At 38.9% G+C, this 13,011-nt stretch overlaps 1 non-coding gene across 1 annotated transcript; it reads left to right on the plus strand.

Moving 5' to 3' along the window:
- The first annotated feature begins 11,505 nt into the window (after window positions 1-11,505).
- LOC129471770 (small nucleolar RNA U13) lies at window positions 11,506-11,609 on the plus strand. The gene has a single exon (XR_008653727.1). It is a non-coding gene; the product is annotated as a small nucleolar RNA U13 (small nucleolar RNA).
- Window positions 11,610-13,011: the final 1,402 nt, after the last annotated feature.

Consider the following 13,011-nt stretch of genomic DNA (forward strand, 5'->3'; position numbering starts at 1 on the left):
CTTGTGACTATAATTCTGTACTCAGTTTATAACATTCTTGCAGAGATGTCAGGATGTGTGTGTGCGTGTGTGTGTTTATTATGAATAATATGATTTCCTTGTGGGTGTGAATTTCATCCTCTCTGTGATTCCTGTGCCCTAACCATATTGCTAGGCAACACCAAGCAACACACATCCCACATTTTCCTAATTCCTTTTGATGTTTCACAAATGGACCTTTGCTTTTATCTGCAAGCAGAATAAAAGCAGTGGGTTTAGGATTTTGGCTTTTTAAATAATCAGGTGTCTGGTGAGATCAAAGCTAGGTGACCATAACTATCAGAAACTGGCAGAAAAAAGGAAGAGCTGGCATGAAGCAAATGCACATATTTGTTTTAAGACTTTGGCTGATGTTTCGTTAGTGAAGTCTAATGTGATTTCTACCGTTCTGACTTTGTAGATGACATCAAGGGACAGTGAGTAGGTTGGCTTCCTTCCAAGGACTTGAAGTCCTCCTAGGGCTTGGAGGGTAATTGCATATGAAATACTCTTTCTGATACTGGCAATGTTGCACACATATCATTTTCCAGATGAAAATCAGGTGCCCATCTCCTCTGTCAAAACAGAAACCAATACTTTCAGGTCAAGATCCAGAATCTGGCAGGTGTAACGCACAGACATCACATCACAAGCTAAAGTGCATTTACAGTTGTCCTGCCTTCTATGTATAGGGAAAGGTCAGAGAGAGGCCTCAGTGGGCATGGAGAATGCCAGAACTGGGCCTACAATAGACAAGGGCTCAGGATTTCATCACCACAAAAAAAGATCATTTGGTTTTTCCCCATCCACTCAAGCCAAGCCACAGAGAACCACAGGAAGTAAGACTGACAAGTTTCCCCACTGCTAACTGACAGTATTTGAGAAGTTGTGCTGCCCAAGTTAGAAAGCCCCATGATGGCACTCTAAACTAACACTCAACCTGTGAAAGCAAATATGTTATAATACCTTACTTGCAGGCTTGGGGAAGCGAATATTTTGCCAGACGGGAGATGAAACGGAAATGGGGCCACTGGTAAGAAATGCACTTGTGGGAAAATATGATTGTTTTAGTTATCTATGGCTGTGTGACAAGTCTCCTGCACCCCACCTCCCCCAAAAAAACCCTGTTATCAGTTTAAAACAATATTAAGCATTTACTACTTCACTCAGTTTCAATGGGCCAGAAATGGAGGAGTGATGCAGCTTGGTGGTTCTGTCTCAGGATCTCTTATGAGATTGCAGTCCAGATGTCAGCCATGGCTGCAGTCATCTGAAGGCTTGCCTGGGACTGGAGGAGCCACTTTCAACAGGGTTTACTCAGGTAACTGGCAAGTCAGTGCTGGTGATTGGCAGGAGGACTCAGTTGCTCGCCATGTGGCCCCCAAGCATCCTCGTAACATGGCACCTGGCTTCCCCAGAGCAGACAAGCCAAGAGAGAACAAGGCAGAAGCCACAATATCTTTGACAGCCTAGTGTTGAAAGCGACGCTCCATCATTCCCACAATATCCTATGGGTTCTACAGGTGAGCCCTATTCATTGTGGGAGGAAACTACATAAAGGCATGAATACCAGGAGGGGAGAGTCACCAAGGGCTCTCTTGAAGACCAGCTACAATAATGATGGAGACATTTCTGTGCATACAATACTGAGAAGAAATTCGTATATTGGTTGGGTGATGGATGACACTCTGTCATGGGTCTCAATGCAAGCTGCAAGCCAGTGCCTGCATTGGAATCATCTGGGGGCACTTTTCAAAGCACTGGTTTCCCTGGACCCTTCCCTGGATATTCTGATTAAGTCAAGGATGATGCCCAGGTTTGGGAACTACTGGATTAGATGATCTCTAAGGTCAAGTCCAACATTAACAGTGTTCCTCAGACTTACCTGATCATAGGTATTACCCAGGGAATTTATTAAAAATACAGATTTTTTTAGGCCCCACCTCCAGCTTCATGAATCAGAATATGCAGGGGTGGGCCTGAAAATCTGTGTATTTATTTATTTATTTACTTAAGAGACTGAGTCTTGCCAGGCTGGAGTACAGTGGCACCATCACAGCTCACTGCAGCCTTGAATTCCTGGGCCCAGGCGATCCTCCCATCCTGGCTTCCTAAACAACTGGGATTACAGGCATGTGTCGCCACACCTGGCTAATTTTTAAAATTTTGTTGTTGTTGAGACGGAATCTTGCTATGTTGCTCAAGCTGCTCTTGAACTCTTGGGCTCAAGTGATCCTCCCACTTTGGCCTCCCAAAGCACTAGGATTACAGGCATGAGCCACTGTGCCCAGCCTGTGATTTTGTTTAATTTTTAAATTTTTTGACCAGGTCATACATTAAAAATGATGGGAAATTCCAAAAGGTATAAAAGAGTGCCATTATAAAGTCTCTATCCCAACTTTGTTCTCTCAGTATCCCTTCACCTACCTGGAGGTGCTCAATGTTGTTGGTTTCTTGTGTGTTTTTCCAGCAATATATGAATATATAAGACATATAAAGTAAATATATTTATTTTAAATGAGAGAGAGAGTGTGTTTGTGTGTGTAGTTTTTTTTTTTAAACTCAAGGCAAATCTAAAGGGTATGCAGAGAAAAACAAGTTTATTCCTGGTTCTGATCACCAGTTTTTTCCTTCAGATTCGCTTTTACCAGTTTCCCGTGTGTCTCTTTAGGAGACAGGATGCTGTTAGTTTGTCAAGTGACTCAGGTGATTCTTATAATCTGGTGCTTGGGACACCCCAGTTCTGTAATGTAAGTTATAGTAGAAGCTGAAACAGCTGGAAAACCTCACTTGGTTACACACGAGTTGCATGAAATGCATTAGATTGTATCTGGATATCTTAGTTACGTTTGTTCATGTAATCATTATTTACCAAATAATGATTATTTACCAGGCCAAGTCATTATTTGCCAGGCCAAGTCGACGATGAGCAATGAACCCAGCTCACGGGAGCTTGCAGTCTAACAAGGCAAACAACCACCTGCATCTGTAAAAGTGCGTGCAGGGCGCCGCAGAAGCTCCTTGACATCAGAAGTGAGTGGAGGCTTCTGGAAGGAAGGGATTTCCACAGAGGTAAAAATGATGAGGAGGTGGGGCTAATTGGGCAAGTGGAGAGGACGATATTCCTGGCAGAGAGAAAAGGACAAATACAAAGTTCCCAGGTTTTGATCTGATACGCTGCTCTCAGGCAACCAAAAAGTACAGCGTTTTGGTGTTTGTGCGCAGAAGAGGCTCAAGATAAAACGAGAGAGGTAAACTGAGGTCAAAATGAGATGGGGAAAAAAACACGATGGCTCTGAATGTCAGATAGTAAGTTTGGGAATGATACGATCAGCGTGGGGGAAAAATCGATGTGGGTGTAAAAAAAATGGACTAGAAGGGGGCTGGGCATGGTGGCCCATGCCTGTAGTCCTACAACTTTGGAAGGCCAAGGTGGGAGGATCACTTGAGCTCAGGAGTTCAAAACCAGCCTGGGCAACATGGCAAGACCTCGTCTCTACTAAAAATACAAAAATTAGCCAGGCATTGTGGCGCATGCACGTAGTTCCAGCTACTCAGGAGGCGGGAGGATCGCTGGAGCCCTGGAGGCTGAGGCTGAAGTGACCAGTGTTTGCTGCACTGCATTCCAGGCTAGGTGGCAGAGTGGGACCCTGTCTCAAAAAAAAAAAAAAAAAGACTAGAAAGGAGTGGTAACAACTTGGAGGTGGGAAGATAATTTAGGAAGTTGTTATCAAAATCCAAGAAAGAGACCAGAATGGACTGGATTAGGTGGCCATTTTAGGGATGCACAAAACTGGAAACACTTTGAAGTTATTAAAGAGGTAGATTCACCTGGACTTGGTGATTGATTGAAAAGGGCTGTAACTGGGACATTTGCAAATTTCCAGCATGGGCAGCCACCTGTGTTTCAATAGGGACTACCTGTGGGAAAGTGCTTGGGGAGGAGGCATGTGGGAGGGTGAAGGGTAAGTCTTAACGTTCTGAGTTTGAGGAAGAGAGAATACATGGGTAAATTAAAGTTTAGAGTCCAACAGAAAAATAAGAGCCTGTTTGTGACGGTCCATGGCAGGACAGGCATCTTCTAATTTCTCTTTAAACCTTATTTAGTTTGCATCTCTGCCCCCACCCCCACACTCTCTCGCCCACCATAAAGCAGGCTGGCACTGACAGTCCCTGTAACCTTCTCCACGGGTTGGAGCGGAAGGGGTGAACGAAGGTCCTGCCCTCCAAGCAGCTGCATTCACAAAATTCCGAAGCTGGCCAATAGTGTATTCGGTTCTGTAAAAAGATATATTTCTTTTTTCTGAGGCAGGGTCTCACTGTATTGCCCAGGTTGCTTGAAAATAGTATTCCCAAGATGGTTATAAACAGTTTCATTGTTTCCCAGAATCAAAAACCCGACTCTAAATTCACTTCCTTGATTGATTTATTCTAGGTACTGATAAGACCTCTTTAGTATTACACTGGCAACTGACTGCATTGCGGATATGTTTGGAATAAGGTAAGCCTGCAGCCACGGTTTTTATGCCTTTTGGAGTTTTGGCCAGAATGAACAGAGCTTAAGCAAATTAGATATTTGAAAATACCTTTGTTTTGTTCCGTGAGCAACCACCAGAGGCCTTTTAAATTGTGATGGTGACTAACAAAATAAGATCTTTGCTATTGTGGAGAGAAATCTGAAGAATTTTATCCATTCTTTCATTCTTGCTAAATGGTGCATTGTATGCTATCCGTGTGGTTTGGGTCTAGGACAGATTTCTCTCTGAACTTCACAGCATGGGTGGAAGAGAGTAATTTGGCCTTTCGTTTTCTCTGGCAGCCGGTGCCAGTCCATTTATATGGTATGTTCACAGGAGAGCTGACAAGTGTTGAGAGGTTTTATTTGATATGCGTTTTTTTTAAAGTAGAAAAAAATCCGTAAAAATAGGTACTTGTTAGCTAGTTTTCCTAGTTAGTCTTCAGATCATAACCAAATGTTTCATTAAGGAGTTCCACCTCAAACAGACAAGCTACATTGGATTATCTGGGCTGTGTTTAATATTCACAGTGTAACCATTCATGGCAAGGGCAGTTTTTAATGATAGAAATGCAAACCCACATTATTTTTCTGTGTAACTTGTAAAAGCCGTGCCTTCTAAAATGGGGCTGCTTATGCTAATTTGTTATAGTTAGTGAATTGCAGGCAGCTCTGTGAATTTACTTTTCTTGGCAGTTCTAGAATATCCTGCCATAACACATACTGAAAAACTGTTTGACGGGTTATGAAAATCTGGATGTACTAAAGGTACATCTTGTGCAAACCATAAAATAAATACATGATTACATTTTAAAAAATCTGTTATCAGGTTAAGGAAGTTGTCATTATAACAACCCAAGGAAAATTAAACAGTTTTGAATGGATGATATACTTTTTCCACTTGTACATACTGTAAATACTTTTAGTATCCAAACCTCGCTCTATTTTGCTGGTCTTTAAGAAAAGACTGCCTACTGGAGGTGAAGTGTATTTCATATAGGTCATATAGAACTACCTTGGAAGTGGATAACACCTCATTGCAGAGGTTAATTAATATTCTCAGTGAAGCATAAAAATTGTCAGAATTATTTGACACAAAACATAATTTGAAATTTTTATTATTTTTAGTCAAGCCAGCAATGTTCTATTACTTCAAGGATGTTGATTACGGGGTCTGTCAATATTAGTGTTGCCAGTGATGTGCGATTGCTTCATTCGTGATAAATGAATTAAGTATGTAATTTGGTTCTATACTGTGTTAGCTATATACCAAACCAACTCCTTTGAAACAGTCTCTAATCTCAAGGAGCTTGTAATTTTAATAGATGTTAAGATGTTAAGACAAAGGCAATTCATTTGTTCAACAAGTATACTGCATATTGACAATTTACTATGTACAAGACAATTCATTAGACTTCTTGGGGCATGGGGACTACAACCATGGTGAATAGGAGAGATTTGGTTCCTATCCTTGAATTCTACCAGAAGACAAACATGAAACAACAAATCATACAATTACCTAATAATTATGTGAAGTGTTCCAAAATACATCTACAGGGTGGGCTGAGGGTGTATAATGAATAAAGTGAAAGAGCAAACTTTTTAAAAGGGAACTCCTGAAGGTTAAATTGTGTTTGCGATTAACTGGAATAAAACCTTAATCATGTCTAAGAAAAAAAGAGTTCTTGTTAAATACAAAGCAAAAGATCTCTAAAAGAGACATGGTGGTGTTTGGTGAGAATCTTATACAGTCAGGAAAATATCCTTGCATGCACTGAAGACATCTTACCACTTGAAGGAATGATTTTTCATCCTAGGATAAAAGTAGGATTTTATATTCCACTTTAAGAGGAAAAATAGATAAGAAATGCAGATGGCCAATTAACTTCTTTAGTAGAACTTCATGTACGTGATAAAGAATGAAACTTTAACAAAAAAACTTTAACACGTTTATATGCTCATAAAAACTTCAAATTGATTAAAATTCTTCAGTGACAAGGTTAGGGTCCTTGATCAGTGAATGTTTTCACATATTTCTAAGCAACATAGAAGGGTTATATTTGAAGTACAAGTATAAAGAAGAGTTATACAAAGAAAGCCAAAATTGAGTAAGAAATGTCAAGAATATGATTAATTTTTGTAACCTACTCTTTCAATAATGAATTTCAACCAAACCTAATTAATCTTACATTTCTAGCACGACATATAATTTTAAAGAATGTGTCATTAAAGAGATACATAATCAGAAGTAAAGTAAATATCATCTAGGCTTAGATTAGGGAAAAATATTGGTTTGATTTAATTTTTGAACAGGTAATATGCATATTATTGAAAATTAAATTGTTTCACAACCCTGTTCCCCATCTACCTAGTTCCCAATCAACCTAGTTCCCAATCAACCTAGACACACACAGACAGCTGCACACCTGATGTTCTTTTCTTTTTTGTTTTTCTTTTCTTGAGGTAGGGTCTCACTCCATTGCCCAGGCTGGAGTGCAGTAGCACCATCATGGCTCACTGCAGCCTCAGCCTCCCAGGCTCAAGTGATCCTTCCACCTCAGCCTACTGAGTAGCTGGAACTACAGGTGCGCACCACCATGCCCAACTAATTTTTATTTTTATTTTTTTAAGGGATGGGGTCTTATTGTGTTGCCTAGGCTGGTCTCAAATTCCTGGGTTCAAACCATCCTCCCCCTGGTTGGCCTCTCAAAGTGCTGGGGTTGTAGGTATGAGCCACCACACCTGGCCCTGATGTTATTATGTGTACGTGTAAGCATAGTTTGTTTAGCACATACCAACAAATCTTTTTTCCTAGGTAGTATTGGGTTGATACAAATGTTAATGTAGTTTTTCTTGTCTCTTTTTATGCAAAAGGTAGCATACTGCAGACACTGTTGTGCCTTTGCTTCCCCACCACCCACTTAATGTTATTTATTTCTTGGAGATCTTTCTAAATCAGTACATGGACCCTTTCCCTTTTTCCTTATTTACAGCTGCATTCCACTATATGGAGCTACCATAATTTCTTTGACTAGTCTCCAACTGATGAATATTTGTGTTGTTTCCAATAAACATTTCTGTAGTGAATAATCTTATGAAGGGTCATTTCACAAATATATCTGTGGAGGTAGAATTGCTAGCCAAAGGAATAATTAGTAATTTTGTAGATATTGCCAAAATGCCCTACACATAAAGTTTATAGTAACTTAATGCATTTAACAGTAATACATAACAATATTTTCCACTTGATGTCATCAAACTTTTTTTGTGTGTGTGAACAAATGAAGAAAAATGGTATCTAATTTTTCCCATTGTTTTCCTCTTGTACGATTTTCTTTTGGGCTGTTTATTTCTTCTCAACTTAAGCTCTTTTGTATTAGGAAGATAAGACCTTTATTAGTATGAATTACAAATATTTTTATCTCATCTTATATAAAATAAATTTTATTTTTATAAATAAAATATAAAATACATTTCATTTTTATGTACCTGAATTTACCAATATTTTCTTTTATGGCTTTTGGTTTTGACTCATAGTTGAAAAGGTCTACCATACTCAAGGTCATTAAGAAAGTATCCCGTTTTTCTCCTAGATCTTGGGTAGTTTTTGGTGTTTACCTTTGCATTTTTTTATTCATTTGAAATTTGGCCTGGTGTAAGATAGGCTTTCCCCTAGAATGCTGCCCAGGTAGCTCAATATCAAATATTGAACTATCCCTATTTTCATTCCATTCTGATTTATAATGCAATTTTTATCCCACATATATTTGGATCTATTTCTGAACTTTTTTTTTTTTAACATACCTATTTTTACATGTTCCACCTCTTAGAAATGTTCAATGCTGTTTCTGTTTTTAGGCTCCTTTTAGGTACCTGCCGTGCTTAATTTTTTATTTTAAACATGGTTTTTCCTGTTAACAAAGTTTGCATTAGTTGCTTCCTTGAGCAATACCTTTAGAAATTTAAATGCGTTTGAAACGATGTGAAAATATTATTCATATCAGAGCTAATTCTGCAAAAGCTGAAATCTTGTGGAAAAAAAACTATTTCAAGCGAAATCCCCTAAATCCCAGGGAACCTCCATATACTCAGAACAGAAATATTTTTTGATTCTACATAATGTATTTTAAAGGGATAAATGGATCAACTGGGCAGAGAGTTGGAAGAAAGTGTTTTAGCTCTGCTTCTGAATCCCCCAGTGTGATCGCTGGGACACTTCACCATAAATTGCATTTATTGTAGGGCACTTTTGTCACTTAAAAAAATATTTTTAATTGGAAACGGCAAGCTGGTTATATAATTGTAATTGCAGGATTACAATGAAAATATCAGGCCTGCAGGTTTTACATAATCACATGCAAAGTCATGTGCAAGAGTGGAAAAAGGGAAGAGCAGAGATATTTCTGATGATTTACTCTCTGGGGTGTACACAGATTATTTCTGGTGCAGTTTAATCTGGAAGATTATATAGCTGAGAATAAGAGATCAAATAGATATCCCTGAGACACCAGAATCTCATGAGTCAGTTGCAAACTCAGGCACGTTGCCTGCACTTGATACAGGGTAACTTGCTCATGTTTTATTCCTGACTTTCCTTAAGCAAGGTCTGTTCAAAAAGCTTGAAATTAGTATTTGTTTAAACAGGGAAGCACTGGAACCAGCTGGCATTCTGTGAATGAAATCAATGGAACGGGAACTCTGAATAGTTTTTTCCTTAATTATTTTGCTAGGTTGTCACTACAAATGGCCAAATCCTAAATCAGCTCTTTCACTCTTCCCAAGGAAGTCATCAACACTAGTATTTTACAGTGTTTAATGAATTATTTTCCAAACATACATTAAGTTTACTGTAAACAAGGTTATTTATAAGAATACCATGACTATTTGACATTTAGGTAAGAATTATGTCGTACTCTAGAAAAAAGAGACAGCAATTTCAGTACTATCAGAACCCGGAGCAGAACTTAGTCTTGGGTGGAGCTTACATATGAAATTGAAATTAAAAAAGAAATCAAAGTTATTCTCCAAGTTTTGGACAGGGTATTTTTATTCTTCAGGATATCGATCCTGAAATTAGAGTGAATACATCAAAAGTGTGTGTTTAATTTCTTCAGTGGAAGCATGAGCTCATCCCTTGGGGAAAAATATCACTAATTGTACATGGAATAGTTTTTGCCCATAAATAGCAACATGTATAAATGCAAATACATGAAGTGAAAATTAATTTTAAATACTTCCTCAGTAAATGTATAGGTTTTTATTAATAATCTAAAAGAGGGAAAAAAGCATTACTGAGCAAATCTCCAATTTTTTTAAAGTTTATTAAATGTGAGCATTGAGTTACTTTCTTGTATGACATGATTGACCCATATGTGAATTTTTTCTAAGAATAAGGAAATGGGTGAATCAAAATTGGGACTAGAAGTTTGGATGATTTAAAGGCTATGCTTATTTAAATGTTTTATTCTCTCAAAATAGTACATCTTTGGGCTTGCTTGCACAATAGTGAAACAGCCTACTTGAGGTAACTTACAATAATCCCAACACTTTGGGAGGCTGAGGTGAGAAGATGACTGGAGCCCAGGAGTCCGAGACCAGCCTGGACAATATAGCGAGACCCCATCTCTCCCCGCCCCCCCGCAAAAAAAAGAAATCACTGGACTAAGGTGGAAGGAGACAGGGCAGCTGTAAAGTTGCTAGTATGAGGGACAAGAATTAATGTAATGGTGGGCAGCAGGTGATGATTCTGTGGCAAAGCAACAAAAGCAGGGATTACAATTTATTTGTTTTTAACCATCAACACCTAGTTTGCCTTTCATTGTTTGCTGATTTTGTTGCCTGGGCAGCATGAATCTCTCTGATTCCTTTTTAGTGGTTCTTCATGAAGCCTACATGTGAGAAATGAAAATTGAAAATGCATTTTTAAAAAAGGAAAATAAAACTAGTATAAAATCAAATTACTCTGGCTCATGTATAATAAAATACAATTACATTAATCCTTTCCTAATTATTTCATTCTAGGGTTTGTGGATTTTTTTGTAATTAATGAATTTATTAAGCACCTTCTATGCTTAAGGGAGTGACTTTGTCTCTCTTTTTTCAGCAAATTATTTTGTGTGGGTGACAAAATGTATGTTCCCTTGCATGTAATATTTAAGTGTATATTAAATGTCTAATATGACTCAGGTCACAAAATTTCAGAAACAAAGACAAAATGAACTGTCAGCACAGGAAAGTTTGTTTGTTTGTTTTTGAGATGGAATCTCACTCTGTCGCCCAGGGTGGAGTGCAATGGCATGATCTCAGTTCACTGCAACCTCCGCCTCCCAGGTTCAAGCAATTCTCCTGCCTCAGCCTCCCGAGTAGCTGGGATTACAGGTGCCCGCCACCACGCCCGGCTAATTTTTATATTTTTAGTAGAGACAAGGTTTCACCACGTTGGCGAGGCTGGTCTCAAACTCCTGACCTCAGGTGATCCACCTGCCTTGAACTCCCAAAGTGCTGGGATTACAGGTGTGAGCCACTGTGCCTGGCCAGGAAAGTTTTCCTGAAAGAGACTAGTCAGTTTTTTTTCTCTCCTTCTACATACTGCCTATAATTTTCCAGGAATCAGAGAATTGGATTATTCATGCTTAGAAAGGAATAAAGGACAGGACTTACAGGATTCAGGAATTTTTTACATAATCTTGGACGACTGCTTAACTTGTCACTGGGGGCACTTTGAAAGTGTGGGGTGTTTGTGTGTGTGTTTCACACCAATCTTTTTTTTTTTTTTTCCCCTGGAATTTTTCTTTCCTGAGTTAGTGGCTGAAGATGCCATAGAGGGAACCAGAGGTGATATAGAGAAAGGCTAGGATAACTGAACAACAAAGCAGTGGTTTCAGAGGGTTCATTGCAGCCTCTGGATCTGGGGACGGGTCTTACAGGTAACAGCCTGTCTAGGGAAGCAATTGGAAAATGCCATTCCTCTGATTCTTCTATAGTTCATGAGCATGGTAATTGGGTGTTCATGACATGTGTGAGATGTTCAACCCTCTGAACCTTGTTCCCACATCGGCACATTACCCATCTAACCTAAAAAGAAAAAAAAAATGTTGCTCCTCTCAGGTGTGAGGGCAGTTGAAATTAGAAGGGAAATCAATACAGCACAGAAATGACAAAACACCTTGGTTTTCAGGAGGACTGGGGTGAGGGGCACATATATTTGAAGTCATGGTGAGATTCTTTCATCTCTGAATATCTTACCTAACAGGCTCCCTGGATCCTTTTTCTGCTCTTTAGAATCTCATGGTTTGTGTCTTAGATTTTTTCTTTCCAACAGTTACTAAAAGCAGAGAAACAGACACTCCTGACTGCTCATTTCTAGTAATAATCTTTTAAACGAGAGCCTCTCATGTTCAGAGTCCAGTCTCCTGCATTCTACTCACATTTCTGCCTCAAATGTCCCTCTAAAATCCAAGGTACAACTCTGAATTCTAGGAATTCTCCGACCCTTTGCTGTAGTTCCAAAATGAACATTTGCCAGAATCAATTCTCAGGTCAGTCTCGATAAATAAATATATTCTAAAGCACCCTATGCAAACTGTTACACTATGGGAATCTTTCTTCTAGATCTGGGTTTTCTGGAAATGAATCTTTAGTAATGTTAGCAAATTTAGAGTCTCGAGGTATCTGCCAAATCTTACCTCTGTCAAGCATTTTGTGGCTAATCTTCATTTAATTTTTCTTACAATTCTTTTTTTTCTAATTATAGCTGACAAGCTATGACAACTTGCTATAGTCAATATGTTGCCGGACTCTCCTTTAATAAATATCACAGTGCGAACGATGTGCGCATAGTGCTAATATATTTTATTCTTCCCCTGAGAAAAGTGTTACAATGACCTTACTTTTTGGGGGACAAATGTGGGTTGCTGCTTATTCAGCATGCTTTTAGGTTTGACTTGCTATCACGTTTTCTTCTTTTAATCTAGACTTTTCTGTATTTTCTGCATTTTTGTCACAGACCATATATTACTGGCATATATTACTATCATAAAAAATCATCTGCATAAAAACATCTTGCCCTTACCAAAATCAACAAAAATGGAAACTTTAAAAGTGATATATGAACACACACACATATAATTTTTTTTTTTTTTTTCCAGACAGAGTCTTGCTCTGTCGCCAGGCTGGAGTGCTGTGGTGCAATCTCGGCTCACTGCAACCTCTGCCTCCCGGGTTCAAGTGATTCTCCTGTCTCAGCCTCCCAAGTAGCTGGGATTACAGGTGTGCACCACCACACCCAGCTAATTTTTGTATTTTTAGTAGAGACGCGGTTTCACCATGTTGGCTAGGATGGTCTCGATTTCTTGACCTTGTGATCCACCCACCTTGGCCTCCCAAAGTGCTGGGATTATAGGCGTGAGCCACTGTACCCGATCACATAATGTAATTTTTAAGTAAAGATTCAGAGAAAAGAAGTTTTAAAAATAGTG

Source organism: Symphalangus syndactylus, chromosome 21 (assembly GCF_028878055.3).
Source record: "Symphalangus syndactylus isolate Jambi chromosome 21, NHGRI_mSymSyn1-v2.1_pri, whole genome shotgun sequence".
NCBI lineage: Eukaryota > Metazoa > Chordata > Mammalia > Primates > Hylobatidae > Symphalangus > Symphalangus syndactylus.